The sequence below is a fragment of the Rattus norvegicus genome, chromosome 2 (genome assembly GCF_036323735.1).
Source record: "Rattus norvegicus strain BN/NHsdMcwi chromosome 2, GRCr8, whole genome shotgun sequence".
Lineage (NCBI taxonomy): Eukaryota > Metazoa > Chordata > Mammalia > Rodentia > Muridae > Rattus > Rattus norvegicus.
The window spans coordinates 127,711,378-127,727,817 of NC_086020.1; the positions used below are offsets into that span (position 1 = coordinate 127,711,378).

At 35.9% G+C, this 16,440-nt stretch overlaps 1 long non-coding RNA gene across 1 annotated transcript; it reads right to left on the minus strand.

Annotated features, from left to right (window-relative positions):
* Positions 1 to 765: 765 nt before the first annotated feature.
* LOC120100811 (uncharacterized) lies at positions 766 to 11,181 on the minus strand. Its single transcript, XR_005500911.2, has 3 exons — positions 10,885 to 11,181; positions 3,551 to 3,705; positions 766 to 2,198 (listed from the first exon to the last, which is right to left on the minus strand). It is a non-coding gene; the product is annotated as an uncharacterized LOC120100811 (long non-coding RNA).
* Between the last annotated feature and the right edge of the window lie 5,259 nt (positions 11,182 to 16,440).

Genomic DNA, 16,440 nt, shown 5'->3' on the forward strand with positions numbered 1-16,440 from the left:
CCCTTTTTTTTTAATCTTTATTAACTTAAGTATTTCTTATTTACATTTCGATTGTTATTCCCCTTCCCAGTTTCCCGGCCACCATCCCCCTAACCCCTCCCCCTCCCCTTCTATCTGTGCTTCCCCTCCCCATCCTCCCCCCATTACCGCCCTCCTCCCACACAATCACGTTCACTAGGTGTTCAGTCTTGGCAGGAACAAGGGCTTCCCCTTCCACTGGTGCTCTTACTAGGCTATTCATTGCTACCTATGAGGTTGGAGCCCAGGGTCAGTCCATGTATAGTCTTTGGGTAGTGGCTTAGTCCCTGGAAGCTCTGGTTGGTTGGCATTGTTGTTCATATGGGGTCTCGAGCCCCTTCAAGCTCTTCCAGTCCTTTCTCTGATTCCTTCAACGGGGGTCCCGTTCTCAGTTCAGTGGTTTGCTGCTGGCATTCGCCTCTGTATTTGCTGTATTCTTGCTGTGTCTCTCAGGAGAGACCTACATCCGGCTCCTGTCGGCCTGCACTTCTTTGCTTCATCTATCTTATCTAGTTTGGTGGTTGTATATGTATGAGTCACATGTGGGGCAGGCTCTGAATGGGTGTTCCTTCTGCTTCTGTACTAAACTTTGCCTCCCTATTCCCAGCCAAGGGTATTCTTGTTCCTCTTTTTTTTTTTTTTTTTTATTAACTTGAGTATTTCTTATATACATTTCGAGTGTTATTCCCTTTCCCGGTTTCCGGGCAAACATCCCCCTCCCCCCTCCCCTTCCTTATGGGTGTTCCCCTCCCAACCCTCCCCCCATTGCCGCCCTCCCCCCATAGACTAGTTCACTGTGGGTTCAGTCTTAGCAGGACCCAGGGCTTCCCCTTCCACTGGTGCTCTTACTAGGATATTCATTGCTACCTATGGGGTCAGAGTCCAGGGTCAGTCCATGTATAGTCTTTAGGTAGTGGCTTAGTCCCTGGAAGCTCTGGTTGCTTGGCATTGTTGTACTTTTGGGGTCTCGAGCCCCTTCAAGCTCTTCCAGTTCTTTCTCTGATTCCTTCAATAGGGGACCTATTCTCAGTTCAGTGGTTTGCTGCTGGCATTCGCCTCTATATTTGCTGTATTCTGGCTGTGTCTCTCAGGAGCGATCTACATCCGGCTCCTGTCGGTCTGCACTTCTTTGCTTCATCCATCTTGTCTAATTGGGTGGCTGTATATGTATGGGCCACATGTGGGGCAGGCTCTGAATGGGTGTTCCTTCAGTCTCTGTTTTAATCTTTGCCTCTCCCTTCCCTGCCAAGGGTATTCTTTTTCCTCTTTTAAAGAAGGAGTGAAGCATTCACATTTTGATCATCCGTCTTGAGTTTCATTTGTTCTAGGCATCTAGGGTAATTCAAGCATTTGGGCTAATAGCCACTTATCAATGAGTGCATACCATGTATATCTTTCTGTGATTGGGTTACCTCACTCAGGATGACATTTTCCAGTTCCAACCATTTGCCTATGAATTTCATAAAGTCATTGTTTTTGATAGCTGAGTAATATTCCATTGTGTAGATGTTCCACATTTTCTGTATTCATTCCTCTGTTGAAGGGCATCTGGGTTCTTTCCAGCTTCTGGCTATTATAAATAAGCCTGCTATGAATATAGTGGAGCACGTGTCTTTGTTATATGTTTACCTATGTCTTTAAAAAAGCCAAAGTGTCTATCTTCTCATTCCAAGGTCAGAGATCTTCCACATAGCTCTTTTCAGGAAAGTGTTCAAGAGTCTTATGGTCATGGGTTTAGATCTACAATCATCTAATATTTCCTTTATAGCTGAATTTACTGGCATGCAAATACAGAATGGAATTTGTCAATGATGCACTCACATAGTAATGATAAAAGCAGCAAGATGGTAAAACTCTTTGAAAGAATATTTCAGAACATCGGTATGTGAACATCCTTAAAGGATTTAATGTAAGTTATTGAGAGGGGGCTAAGAGTAAAGTGCTTTGCATAATGCAGGAAGAACTCAGCTTATTTCCTGTACCCATTTAAAAGGGCCAATCATGGTGGCACATGCCTGTTATCCCAGATTTGAGTCACAATATAATTTCTGGAGCTTGTTGGGCAGACAGTCCAACAACAAAAATAGGTAAGATCCAGGTTCAATGGAAGACACTACTTTTATAAAAAGCTGATGAGTGATAGAAGATACCTGATGTTGACCACGGGCTTCCACATACACCTGTAAACAATTGTACAAACATGCATGAGCATACAATAATAAACAAAGGCTAAATGTATAACTGGCAAAGCAGCAGAAACTATATCCTGGAGGCTATCAGGTCTAAGGAATATCCTATCTTTACCAGATGACAGTAATATATGTAGCTTCTGATAATTGAGATTTTAATTGATACTAAAAGGCAAATAAAGTGCAATCTTCCATTACATAACCTTTGCCCAAATTCACAGAGAGTGTCCTGTGCTTTCTTGATCCATTTCCCTGCTTTGGTCACTTTCTTTTATAGAATTATCATCCCCAACTTCTGACATCCTTCTTGTGGCCCTGATGTCATCAACACCCTGATGTTTCATTATTATTCATTATTTCCATATAGGCCCTACAGTTGGTAGAAGCTAAGGTGAGGGACAGAATCTCAGCTCTGTGGTGCTTTCGGAAGCAGCTTGGAAAATTGTTTTTGAGACCTCTATTCAGGCCAAGCCAGGGTTCTTAACTCCACTGTAAAAAGAATTTCAAGAGAAAACAGTAAGAAGCAGACTTGGTGTTTACTTAGAGCTTTTAAAATAGGTTGAAGCAATGTAGGTTCATGAAAGAGAAGCCTACTGGAAAATAAAACACAGGTAAGTATGGAGCTTGAGTTTGCTGACAGTCATGTACATTGAAGCAGAAGCCAGGTGTACAGTTTTGGTAGCTCCTAAGTTATACTGTTTAAAGTGTTCTATTGGCAACATTTCCTACTTCTCTTTCTAGCTTTTAGATAAAAGAGATCCTAGAGTGGTTTTTGAGATCACTTGGGTAGAATTACATCTGATATAATAAAGTCAGAGTTTGCCTGCACACAGGATTAAGACTCTTGCTATGAAAGAAGTTATTTCATGAATTCTTAAAAAAATTGAGAATCTAGAGCTAGGAAAAAGAAATTCCATACTTGGTAACAAATTTAAGAAACAAACATGATTCCAGGTTATTATAAAATTGTTATTTGAAATCCATATACATAAATAATCCTGATCCTCTGTATGCATCTTGTTAGTTGTGCTAGAATTTTTGACTCATATATTAAAAGTTTTTAGCTGTATTATAGAGTGAGGATTCTCTTGCTTCCCCAACCCCACTAGTTTTCCATTTCTATCTTGTCTCCTCTTATGTGATATCTCACCCTACATGCAAGCAGTATTAAGTTATTATAGGTTAAATTTATAATTTTCCTTTAGCATGTTTTGAACCTGTTCAAATTCAACAACTTTCAATTTTAAAAGGGAAAAATTTAAACTCATTGTTACTTTGAATGCTGATCATATACTCTGGTTTTATCTTATATTTTTGAATTAAGCAGGAATCTTTAAGCATACTGTAAATGTAGTTGAAAGGTAGCAAAATCTTGGCCTTTCATCTTCTCTTCCATGATTTCTCTTTCATAGTCCACCGCCATTCTGAGAACAGAGTATGCTTCTTCCTCAGATCTCTGTTTAGGGAAACATTTCGTTCACTGTGCTTCACAATAAATCTGAACGGAGAAAGTTTGAACAAACAATGTGATTCCATGTCTTACTTGAAGAGTATACAGCTCTAGACTCTTCAATGTGAGTTCATCATCATTTTTAGTATTTTAAAGCTCTTTCATACCAGTTATAAGTGAAAAATGCCTTCGTTCTTTAAGAAAGTATAAGTATCTGGGTTGCTCCAATATTGTTTCACAAAGTTAGTATCCAGACCTTTGTGTGTATATTATACTGCAAGTGAGTCTTATGGCTTTGGTTACAAACTTTGTTTATGCTTCCGCACTTCCTATTTTCATGTATTTAAATGTGCATGGTTCTTTGGGAAAAATGGCACAAGTACTTATGAGCATTCTCTTGTGGCAAGATAGCACCCAAAACTAAACATTAACTGGAAGAAAAACTCCTCCTAGAACATGTCAAGATGATATATATAAAAGGTGGTTGGTTCTGTGGCAGCAAGCTGGAAACATGACGGTTCTGGATGCATTAGCTGATGATCCCTGGCCCTGAGATGTCTTAATTCAGACCCTCTATAGCTCACAGTCATGGTTAGCAGGGTGCTGTGCCTTAGAACTAGTAGTTCTTTGGTGGTGCTGATATGAATTCTTGATCCTTTTAAACATGTGCTACATATTTACATTATACTATCTCCGGAAGGTGATAGAAAATTTTTCCAAAAGAAGATGAGAATGAAATCGTTCACAAGCAGATGCTGCAGCTACAGTTGTACTTTTGTGTTTTGCGGTATAATGCATGTCCTTAACACAAATCCCATTTTTCACATAATGTAATAACAACTGCTGTAATACAGTGATTGGTATTATAGAAAGTACTGTGAGAGAAATGCTGTTATTATGAAAATCCTATTAGCAAGTCTCAGTGTGCTGTACATGCAGGGCAGATTTATTAACATACCCTCTGTAGTCACTTTGCTGAAAACAGTTTTACCAGCTATGAAATACAATATAATAATGTCATTAATAAATGTGTCTAATTGCAGTCTATAAAAGTGAAGCATTGAATAGCTTGAAATGGCTTCTCTGAATGTTGAGATTATTTCAAGTAGATGTGATGAGGAAGGGATATGCCACACACCCCATTTTTATGCCGTCACGTGTCAAGTAATAGATGTTTTAAGTGCACAGTAAGTTAGACTAATGAGAAAATGTTGGGTCTCTTATAAAAAGCTGTCAGTAGATGGCAATGTGACTGTTTCATACATTATTTTTATACCGTATGATTGAAAAGCTGGAGATCTTTCAATTCACATTTGCTACCACCCCCCCGAAAAAAGAGTACCAAAAGCTGTTTTAGACTACTCTTTGAATAATTGATAGTGACAAATGAAAAGCCATGCCTAGAATTTCCTAAGTGATTAGGGTTATTTTAATTTTTCAGTCGTCAGGGTTGAATAAATATAATGTTACAAACTATACAACCAATAACCAGAGAGCATAGAGTGTTTCAAGCTGCAGAACTTTGAGAATACACCCATTGGTTCCTCAGTTAAGCATCACAGCCAGCAATAGCCCCTTGGTGCCTTATTTATTACTGGGGTCAGAGGTATGAGCATTCATTGAAAATCATCTTTATAAGTTTTACTTTTTTCCATCTTTCCCACATTATTCTGTCAGAAGAACAGCTGTTATTCTTACTGATGTTTATATAAACATATAACCTGCATATAGTGTATTATGTTGTAATATCAAATAAACTCAAAAACTTAAAAGCAGGTTATGCAGTATGCATCTGTTGTAAGTGTCAATGACTTTTGAATTCAATGTGAGTTACAAAACCCAGGGAATAATGGTTTGGAGTTTGGAGAGAAACTGGGACGGAGTTTCAGCTGCTAGACCATGAAAATTATATGAATGAGAGAAATATAATAAACTTTTGAGAAATTCTAGCAGCAAATACAAAGATTTTGTTCTACTCAATAATTTGTTTACTATATCTAACTTGTGTTTTCCTAGTGACTAGTCACCTAGGAAGGTTGAGAACAACTGCCTTAAGAAGTGAGAACTAATCCTTTTGTCACCTATGGGAAACCTATTAAACAATTCTCATTGTCGTTTTATCTCTCAGGTGAGGATAAATAACTTATCAACATATTTGAGAGATTTACATCTATTTATACATCTCTCTTCCTTGATGAGATTTGCAAGTTTCCACTCACCTTATCCATTTAGCCATGTGAAGAGTCAGCAATGTGGTGGGAAGTCCTGGAAATTTACTCATTCTAAGATCCTTGAGAAATAATTTATGTCACTCAAAAATGCAGAAATCTTGCAGTTCAGATCTCAGGAGGTGGGAGTTTTAAAATGTATTCTTTTTCTTTTAATAACTTCTTAGGGCAAATCTTTAATGTAGTCATGAAAAAATCCACAAAACACTAATAATCTTTCACTTTGTATTTAAATATTTGGTAAACACAATCAACTTTAGTGCTGTTTAAAGCAAATATAGAATCCCCTATAAAATAAATTCAAATTCACATCTATTCAGCAATGAAGGAAACAAAAAACTCATGTGAACTCTTGCTTTTGTATTTAATATCATTAGATCTTTTCAATGATAGCTTTTAGATAATTCTCAGTTGTTTATTGTAAGGATAAAATACAAGAGGCTTGATTTTCTCGATTAAGAATATCAAATTTTCCCCCTTTTGTTTCAGAGTATTTTATCATACAAAATGCATACTTACATTTTTACCCATTTAAAATGTGCTTAAACCATTTTGTAGAAAAAATAGGCATCTGAAAACTGACTTTTCAACACTGATGGTTCTGGAAATAGGAATGAAGGTTCTAGTTGGGCATCAACTTCAGAGATAATGATGCAAGTACATTTTCAACAACAGAAGAAGCTTATGAGGTGTAAGCAAAAAGCAGCCTGTGATGTTTGGGAAAGGATGTCTATGTGAACTCTTTGGTCAACCTCCCAACATTCATGGCAATGAGAGTTTTACTAAGTGATATAAGATATTAAATTGGGAAATTGTTGGTTTCTTGTTTCTGAAAGTTTCTTTGAGAGTTACCAGAGGAGGAAAATAATTAATTATCACCCAGATTCAAGCCCTGTAACCTACAACAGTAGCCTACATCAGAGACCCATTGATACAATAGTAGCACAAATACTGTGGGAGTAGTCAACCACTTTTTGATTGTATTTACCACTCACTCATTAAAATAGAGTCAATACCTGGCACTGCTAAAATGGTCAAGAACCCAAGAAAATAAAAACATAAAGCTATTTGAGTTAGGAGATTTGAAGGATCTGAGAAGACTTAATTGAGGGAAAAAAGAGTAAAGATTAAAATACAGTGTATGGAAATTTTGTTTCCTAAATAAATTACATACCCCTTGAGAATTTTAAAACCGTTTGGTTTGGTTTTTGTTTGGTTTTTGAAACATGAACATGAATGGAGATATGGACCCTAGGGGAAACTTCCAGTGTTATTCTTATTTAAGGAACAGAGCAATAGACTGACTCCCAATAACATATTTCTAAATCTATAGGTAAGCATATAAGAAAGAAGCTTCTTTCAGTATGTGGTAATTATCACAGTGACATTCTCCTGTACAATATGCAGAAGAAAGATACACAGAGGGACTCATCCATAAATGGAGAGTCTTTACCAAGACCTTTCTGCCAAATTTCATGAACCTATATAGAAAAGAAGGCCAAAAGATAGTAAGAAACAAATATACTGGCGGATTCCAAGGAAACTGCATCTTACAGACCTAGTAGCTCTGATACATATGTGAATCCATAGAGAATGTGATAACGTGCACAAGCACATGAAAGACAAAAATCCCAGCACAGAGAAGAAAGAATGAACACAATTTCACTTCAAACTAGAAGCTATTTGCAACTAAAACCTGGGAAGGAGTTGATCTGTTTTATCTAACGAAATGAAACTGAGTACAGATACCATCCTCGACAAACCCAGGAGTAGTTTCCCAACAGAAACAGACTCTGTGTGTGGTGTGTGTGTGTGTGTGTGTGTGTGTGTGTGTGTGTGTGTGTGTGTGTGTGTGTGTGTGTTTTATTATCTTCTTGGTATGTTTGGTTTAGGGAAGGAGGTTGAAGGACCTGGGAAGACCTGGTTGAGGGAAAAAGAATAAGATCAAATGTAGTATATGTAAATTTTGTTTCCTAAAAAAAAAAAAAAGACATTTGGGGGTTAGGGATTTGGCTCAGTGGTAGAGCGCTTGCCTAGCAAGCACAAGGCCCTAGGTTCGGTCCCCAGCTGCGGAAAAAAAAGACATTTGCCTTGAGAATTGGAAAGTTTTGTTTGATTGTTTTTTGAAACATGAACACAAAAGAGACAGTGAAACTATGGACATAACTTTCCCAGAAGACTCCATACTCCCACTCACTAAACTATTATCCAAAATGCTAAACTTGGTTTAATTTGTGTTGTTGTTGGATTTTTTTCAGTAAGAATGTTCAGCTAACTCAAGTGGTTATTCTAATAACCAAGTAATGATAAGAATGCATGTATGATATATATGTGGGGTGGGAAGATGTTATTACCTAATAAGTCCAGTTAATACAGGCTTATATTATATTAATGTAACAATCATATCTGAGTCCAAAGTTATTAAATTTGAGTTCCATGGGTTCTTAGGGGTAACTGAAGAAGTCCTTAGGGATGACTGCCTGATAAGTGTGTAATGTTAGGATCCTGAGGTCCTGGGGTAATGTAGTAAAAGCTTATAATTCTTAGTCATATTATAAATGAAAAGCATATGGGTGTAGTTATTTATTAAAACATGTACTAGCATGTGGTAATATTGCATGCAATGTGGTAGGATGAGATGTTGATTTTGAAGACACATAAATGGTAGATGAGTCGACAAGTTTCAACGATGATGTATCATTTATTGATATGGTCAGAAGATAACATGGACATCAGAGTCAATTCCTATGAGTCCCAGACTATCCAGAAGCTCAACTGTTTTTATTTTCAACGTTAAGATTCATTGTATTTGAAGTTAATTGGCTACAGCAAACAGTTATTGAGTATTTAATATGTGCCCAGAATAAAGCTAATAACATCATTTTAAACCAATAAAATAATTCAGACATTGTGATGATATAAAGGATCAATGTACTGCAAATTCCCAAGCATTTGACCACTTGGATGCTAGTGGGTGGAAGTGTTTGTAAGGTCTTGGAGATATGTGCTTGTTTCCAGAAGTGTATCCCTGGAGGCAGCTTAAGCCATATTCTTTTTACAGATCATGTGATGATGGTGAACTTTTTTTTGGGGGGGTTCTTTTTTTCAGAGCTGGGGACCGAACCCAGGGCCTTGCGCTTCCTAGGTAAGCGCTCTACCACTGAGCTAAATCCCCAGCCCAATGGTGAACTTTTATCTCTCTAAAATTTAGATAAATAAACCCTTTCTTCTATAAATTATCTTGGTCCTGGTATCCCCACAGCCCTAAAAAAGGAACTAACACAAACCCCTTATACATTCTCATTTCTCATGTACAAATGTCACATAATGAAATGGGCATAATGTAAGAGGAGGCGTGGCACAGAGCTATGAGTGTGATGTCTAGAATTGTGAAGAGGACAACTAACATGTGACCACCAAGTCCACCAAGTTCCGCCAGGGTAACCTGGGGCAAGATGTATAAACTCTTCACGTCTTGGTTATTTAGTGTATAAAATGGACATTCCAAATAATGTTTCATTACTTTTGTGATGACTACATAAATAAACCCATAGGAATGTGTAAAAATGAAGTTCTGTGTAAATATTTCTAATAAAGTATTCTAAAATGAAAAAAAAAGAATGCAAGTGCCAGAAATCTAGTTTTTACACGTGTTTAAGAAATAGTTCTTTATCATGCAAACATGGATTCCTGCAATCTGTCTTTTTTGGCTACACAAAACACTGGATTTTACAATCTCTGACAGGGTAGCTTGTGATGTGCATTACATTCTGATGTAATATTTATTCAATAATAAGTGCTTTCTTTTATACCACGTGTAGAAGGTATGACTAGGAGGTAAGATCTTGTTTTAAATATATTCCCCCAAAAGGGTTGGATCTGATTTTCTTGTTTAAATTTTTTTGCTGTTAACTGAGGTAAAGCTGAACCATTGCCATGAGCAAGAGGAATCAGACACCATCGCTCTTACTTCTGTGGAGGAAGGTTGCATTTATCTTCATTCTTCATTAAAAATAATTAAACATTTTTATCATTTTTCTTGTTTGAAAATAGAGAAATAAAGTGAGTTTTGATGATGTAAAGTATCATGTGAATGTATTCTTTTTATTAATTTTTATTTTGTAGAGAATTTCATACATAGGTACTTTAGTTACATCATTTCCCCGTGGTCTCCAAATATACTCAAGGCTTTCTCAAAATTTATGACTATTTCTATTTTAAAATAATTAAAATTTAGTTTTAAATTTTACTTAAAAAATCCTTTTAATAAATCTTTTCAATGTGTTACATTCACACGATTTTCTGAAACTTTGAATGAAACTATATCTTAATTTAAAGTCATGGTGTTAGAGATGTCTCAGTGTTTAAAATCACTTGCTGCTTTTGAAAAGGAGCATAAACTTTCATTTATATGGTAAATTTCAATCTTACAACTTCAGATCTAGTAAATCCAATATTTTCCTGGCTTCTGAGAACACCATATATACACATATTATGCATACTTTTATCAATAACACCACTTACCTTCTTATAACATCTGTAATTAGTTAGAAAATGTTGCCTATTTTTCTAAAATAGTCAAAAAGATATATAAAAAATTAAAACATATAAAAGAGTATCACCCTAAATTTTATATTCCCATTTGTAAGTAGTCTCTTTTGTCTTTAAAAATTATATATGCATATTTCTTATTAAAACAGAAATTGTAAGTAAAACATGCTAGATACACTTTTGGATTTCATTATATGTACATAATTTAGTAACTTAACTTTATATACCTTAAAGTATCCTTTCTCCAAATATCCTTATAATTATTCTTTAATTAATTAATTAATTAATTAATTAATGCATATTTTTTATTTACATTTCAAATGTTTTTCCATTTTTTGGTTCCCTGGCCATAAGACCCACTATTCCATCCCCATCCTTTTCTTCTAAAAGGGTGATCACCCTCCCCAACCACCCCCTTCCCAAATCCACCCCCCCATCATTCTCATACACTGCGGGGGGTTCCAACTGTGTCAGGACCAAGGGCTTCTTCTCCCGTGGGTGTCAAACATATGCAGCTGGAGTCATGGGTCTGTCCATGTGTAGTCTTTGGGTAGTGTTTTTGCCCCTGGGACTGATGGTTGGTTGGTATTGTTGTTCTTATGGGGATTCAAGTCTGTTCAGCTCCTTTTATCCTTTCTCTAATTCCTGCAACAGCAAAGCCTTGTCAGTTCAATGGATTGTTGCTAGCATTCAACTCTGTATTTGATATGCTCTGTCTCCTGTCAGCATATACTTCTTGCTTCATCAAAACTATCTAGTTTTGATGTATATATATATATATATATATGTATATATATAGATAGATAGATATAGATATAGATATAGATATAGATGATATAGATATAGATATAGATATAGATGATATAGATATAGATATAGATATAGATATAGATATAGATATAGATATAGATATAGATATAGATATAGATATAGATAGATATAGATATATATAGATATATATAGATATAGATATAGATATAGATATAGATATAGATATAGATATATGCTGTATCCCCAGGTGGAGCAGACTCTGAATGGCCATTCCTTCAGTTTCTGCTCCAAGCTTTGTCTCCATATACCCTCCTATAAATATTTTTGTTCCCACTTTTAAGAAGGAATGAAGCATCTACACTTTGGTCGTCCTTCTTGAGATTCATGTGGTCTGAGGATTGTATCTTGGGTAATTTGAGCTTTAGGGCTCATATCCATTTATCAGTGAGTACATACCATGAAGGTGTTTTTGTGATTGGGTTACCACACTCAGGATGATATTTTCTGGTTCCATCCATTTGCCTATGAATTTCATGAAGTCATTGTTTTTGACAGCTGAGTAGTACTCCATTGTGTAGATGTACCACCATTTCTATATCCATTCTTCTTTTGAAGGGTATCTGGGTTCTTTCCAGCTTCTGACTGTTATATATATAACGCTGCTATAAAAGTAGAGGATCATGTTTCTTTGTTGTATGTTGGAGCATCATTTGGGTATATGCTCAGGAGTGGTATAGCTGTGTCCTCAGGTAGTGCAATGTCAAATTTTCTGAATAACCTCCAGACTGATTTCTGGAGTGATTGAACCAGTTTGCAATGCCACCAATGGACAAGTGTTCCTTTTTTCTTCACATCCTTGCCAGCTTCTGATGTCACCTGAGTTTTTTATCTTGCCCATTCTGACTGGTGTGAGGTAGAATCTCAGGGTAGTTTTGATTTGCAGTTTTCTGATGACTACGGATGTTGAACATTTCTTAGTTATTTCTCAGCCACTCTATATTCCTCAGTTGAGAATTCTTTGTTTAGCTCAGTAACCCATTTTTAATAGGGTTATTTGGTTCTCTGGAGTCTACCTTTTTGAGTTCTTTATATATTTTGGATATTAGCCCGCATTGGAAATAGGACTGGTAAAGATCTTTTCCCAATCTGTTGGCTGCTGTTTTGTCCTAATGACCATGTCCTTTGCCTTATAGAAGCTTTGCAGTTTTATGAGGTCCCATTTGTTGATTCTTGATCTTAGAGCATAAGTCATTGTTATTAGGTTCAGGAAAATTTCCACAGTGCCCATGTGTTTGAGGTCTTCCCCACTTTTTCTTCTATTATGTTGAGTGTATCTGGTTTTATGTGGGGGTCCTTGATCCACTTAGACTTGAGGTTTGTGCAGGGCAGTAAGAATGGATCGATCTGCATTCTTCTACATGTTGATCTTCAGTTGAGCCAGCATCGTTTGTTGAAAATGCTTTTGTTTTTTCCACTGGATGGAAAAGAACAAGCAACCATAGTTTTGTGGGTTCATTTTTGTGTTTTCAAATTTATTCCACAGATATACTTGTCTGTCTATATACCAATACCATTCAGTTTTTATGACTATTGCTCTGTAATACTGCTTGAGGTCAGGCATGGTGATTCCTCTAGAAGTTCTTTTATTGTTGAGTATAGTTTTCACTGTCCTGGGTTTTTGATATTCCAAATGAACTTGCAAATTTCTCTTTCTAATTCTATAAAGAATTGAGTTGGAATTTTGATGGGGATTGCATTGAATCTGTAGATTGCTTTTGGCAAAATGGCCATTTTTACTGTATTAATGCTGCTACTCCATGAGTATGGGTGGTCTTTCCATCTTCTGAGATCTTCAATTTCTTTCCTCAGAGACTTGAAGTTCTTGTCGTGCACATCTTTTACTAACTTGATTAGAGTCACACCACAGTATTTTATTTTACTTGTGACTATTGTGAATGGTGTCATTTCCCTAATTTTTTTCTCAGCTTGTTTATTCTTTGAGTAGAAGAAGGCTACTAATTCGTTTGAGTTAATTTTATATCCAGCCACTTTGCTGAAGTCATTTATCAAGCTTAGTAGTTCTCCAGTGAACTTTTGTGCTCACTTAAGTATACTATCAATCATCTGCAAATAGTGATATCTTGACTTCTACCTTTCAAATTTGTATTCTTTTGACCTCCTTTTGTTGACTGATTGCTCTGGCTACACTTCAAGTACTATATTGTATAAGTAGGGAGAGAGTGGGAAGCCTTGTCTAGTCCTTGATTTTAGTGAGATTGCTCCAAGTTTCTCTCCATTTAGTTTAATGTTTGATACTGGTTTGCTGTATATTGCTTTTACAATGTTTAGGTATGGACCTTGAATCCCTGATCTTTCCATGATCTAATGAAATGGTCATGTGTTTTTTTTTCTTTGAGTTTGTTTACATAGTAGATTACATTGATGAATTTCCGTATATTCAACCATCCCTGCATCCCTGGCATGAAGCCTACTTGATCATGATGGATGATGGTTTTGATGTGTTCTTGCATTCGGTTTGAGAGAATTTTATTGAGAGTTTTTGCACTGATATTCATAAGAGAACTAGGTCTGAAGTTTTCTTTCTTTGTTGGGTCTTTGTGTGGTTTAGTTATAAGCATAACTGCGGCTTCCTAGAAGAAATTGGGTAGTGATTCTCTTGTTTCTTTTTTTTGTGTAATAGTATGGACAGTACTGGTATGAGGTCTTCTATGGAGGTCCGATACAATTCTGTCCTAAACCCATCTGGTCTTGGGCTTTCTTTGTTTAGGAGACTTTTAATAATTGCTTCTATTTCTTAGGAGTTATGGGACTGTTTAGATGTATTATCTGACCCAGACTTACTTTGGTGCCTTGTATCTTTCAAGAAAATTGTCCATTTCGTACAAATTTTCCAACTTTGTTGAATATAGGCTTTTGTAGTAGGATCGAACGATTTCTTGAATTTCCTCAAATTCTGTTGTTATATCTCCCTTTTCTTTTCTGATTTTCCTAATTTGGATATACCCTCTGTGCCCTCTGGTTAGTCTGACTAAAGGTTTATCTATCTTGTTGATTTTCTGAAAGAACCAGCTTTTGGTTCTATTGATTCTTTGTATAGTCCTTTTTGTTTCTACTTGGTTGATTTCAGCTCTGAGTTTGATTATTTCCTACCTTCTACTCCTCCTGGGTGTGTTTGCTTCTTTTTGTTCTAGAGCTTTCAGGTGTTCTGTCAAGCTGGTGACATATGCTCTTTCCTGTTTCTTTCTCCAGACACTCAGAGCTATGAGTTTTCCTCTTAGCACAGCTTTCATTATTTCCCATAAGTTTGGGTATATTGTACCTTCGTTTTCATTAAATTCTAAGAAGTCTTTAATTTCTCTCTTTATTTTTTCCTTGACCAAGTTACCATTGAGTAGAGAGTTGTTCAATCTCTCTTTCTCTCTCTCTCTCTCTCTCTCTCTCTATATATATATATAGATATATATATATATAGATATAGATATATATAGATATATAGATATAGATATAGATATAGATATAGATATAGATATAGATATAGATATAGATAGATGTAGATGTAGATAGATAGAGATAGAGATAGATGATATAGAGAAACAGATAGAGATCGATAGATATAGGTAAATATTGAATATGGGCTTTCTGTCATTATTTTTGTTATTGAAGACCAGCCTTAGTACATGGTGATCTGATAGGATGCATGGGATTATTTCTATCTTCTTCTATCTTTTGAGGCCAATTTTGTGACCAATTATATTGTCAGTTTTAGAGAAGGTAACATTGAGAGCTGAGAGTAAGGTATATTCTTTTGTTTTAAGAGGAAATGTTCTATAAATATTGTTAAATCCATTTGGTTCATAACATCAGTTAGTTTCTCTATGTCTCTGTTTAGTTTCTGTTTTCATGATCTGTTCATTAATGAGAGTGCGGTGTTGAAATCTCCTGCTATTATTGTGTGAGGTGCAATGTATGCTTTGAACTGTATTAAGGCTTATTTTCTGAGGTTAGGTGTCCTTGCATTTGGAGCATAGATATTCAAGATTGAAGGTTCATATTGGTGGATTTTTCCTTTGTTGAATATGAAGTGTCCTTCCATTTTTTGATAACTTTTGGTTGAAAGTCAATCTTATTCGATATTAGAATGACTATTCAAGCTTGATTCTTCATACCATTTGCTTGGAATTTTTTTCCCAGACTTTTACTCTGAGGTAGTGTCTGTCTTTGAGGTTTGTTTCCTGTATGCAGCAAAATACTCAGTCCTCTTTATGTATCCAATCACTTAGTCTATGTTGTTTTTTGGGGAATTGAGTCCATTGATGTTAAAAGATATTAAGAAATAGTAATATTAGATATTCATTAAAACATTAAGGAATAGTAATTAGTTTCCTGCTATTTTTGTTGTTAGAGGTGGAATTATGTTTGTGTGGCTATCCTCTTTTGGGTTAGTTGAAAAGAGATTTATTTCTTGCCTTTTCTAGGATGCAGTTTCCTCCTTGTGTTGGAGTTTTCCATTTATTATCCTTTGTAGGGCTGGATTTGTAGAAAGATATTGTGTAGATTAGGTTTTGTCATGATATATTTTGGTTTCTCCATCTATGTTTGAGGGTTTTGCTGGACATAGCAGCCTGGGCTGGCCTTTGTGCTCTCTTAGGGTCTGTATGACATCTGTCCAGGATCTTCTGGCTTTCATAGTTTCAGGTGAGAAGTCTGGTATAATTCTAATATGTTTGCCTTCATATGTTACTTGATGTTTTTCCCTTACTACCTTTAATATTCTTTTTGTTTTGTGTTTTTGGTGTTTTGACTATTGTGTGAGGAATTTCATTTCTGGTCCAATCTATTTGGAGTTCTGTAGGTTTCTTGTATGTTTGTGGGCATCACTTTCTTTAGATTAGGGAAGTTTTCTTCTATAATTTTGTTGAAGATCTTTACTGGCCCTTTAATTTGGGAGTCTTCATTCTCTTATATATCCATTACACTTAGGTTTGATCTTCTCATTGTGTTCTGGATTTCCTGGATATTTTGACTTGGAGCTTTTCACATTTTACATTATTTTTGAAGGTTTTGCCATTGTTTTCTGAGGTATTTTTCTGCCCCTGGGATTTTCTCTTCTATCTCTTGTATTCTATTGGTGATGCTTTCATCTACAACTCCTGATCCCTCTCCTAGGTTTTCTATCTCCAGAGTTGTCTCCTTTTGTGCTTTCTTTTTCATT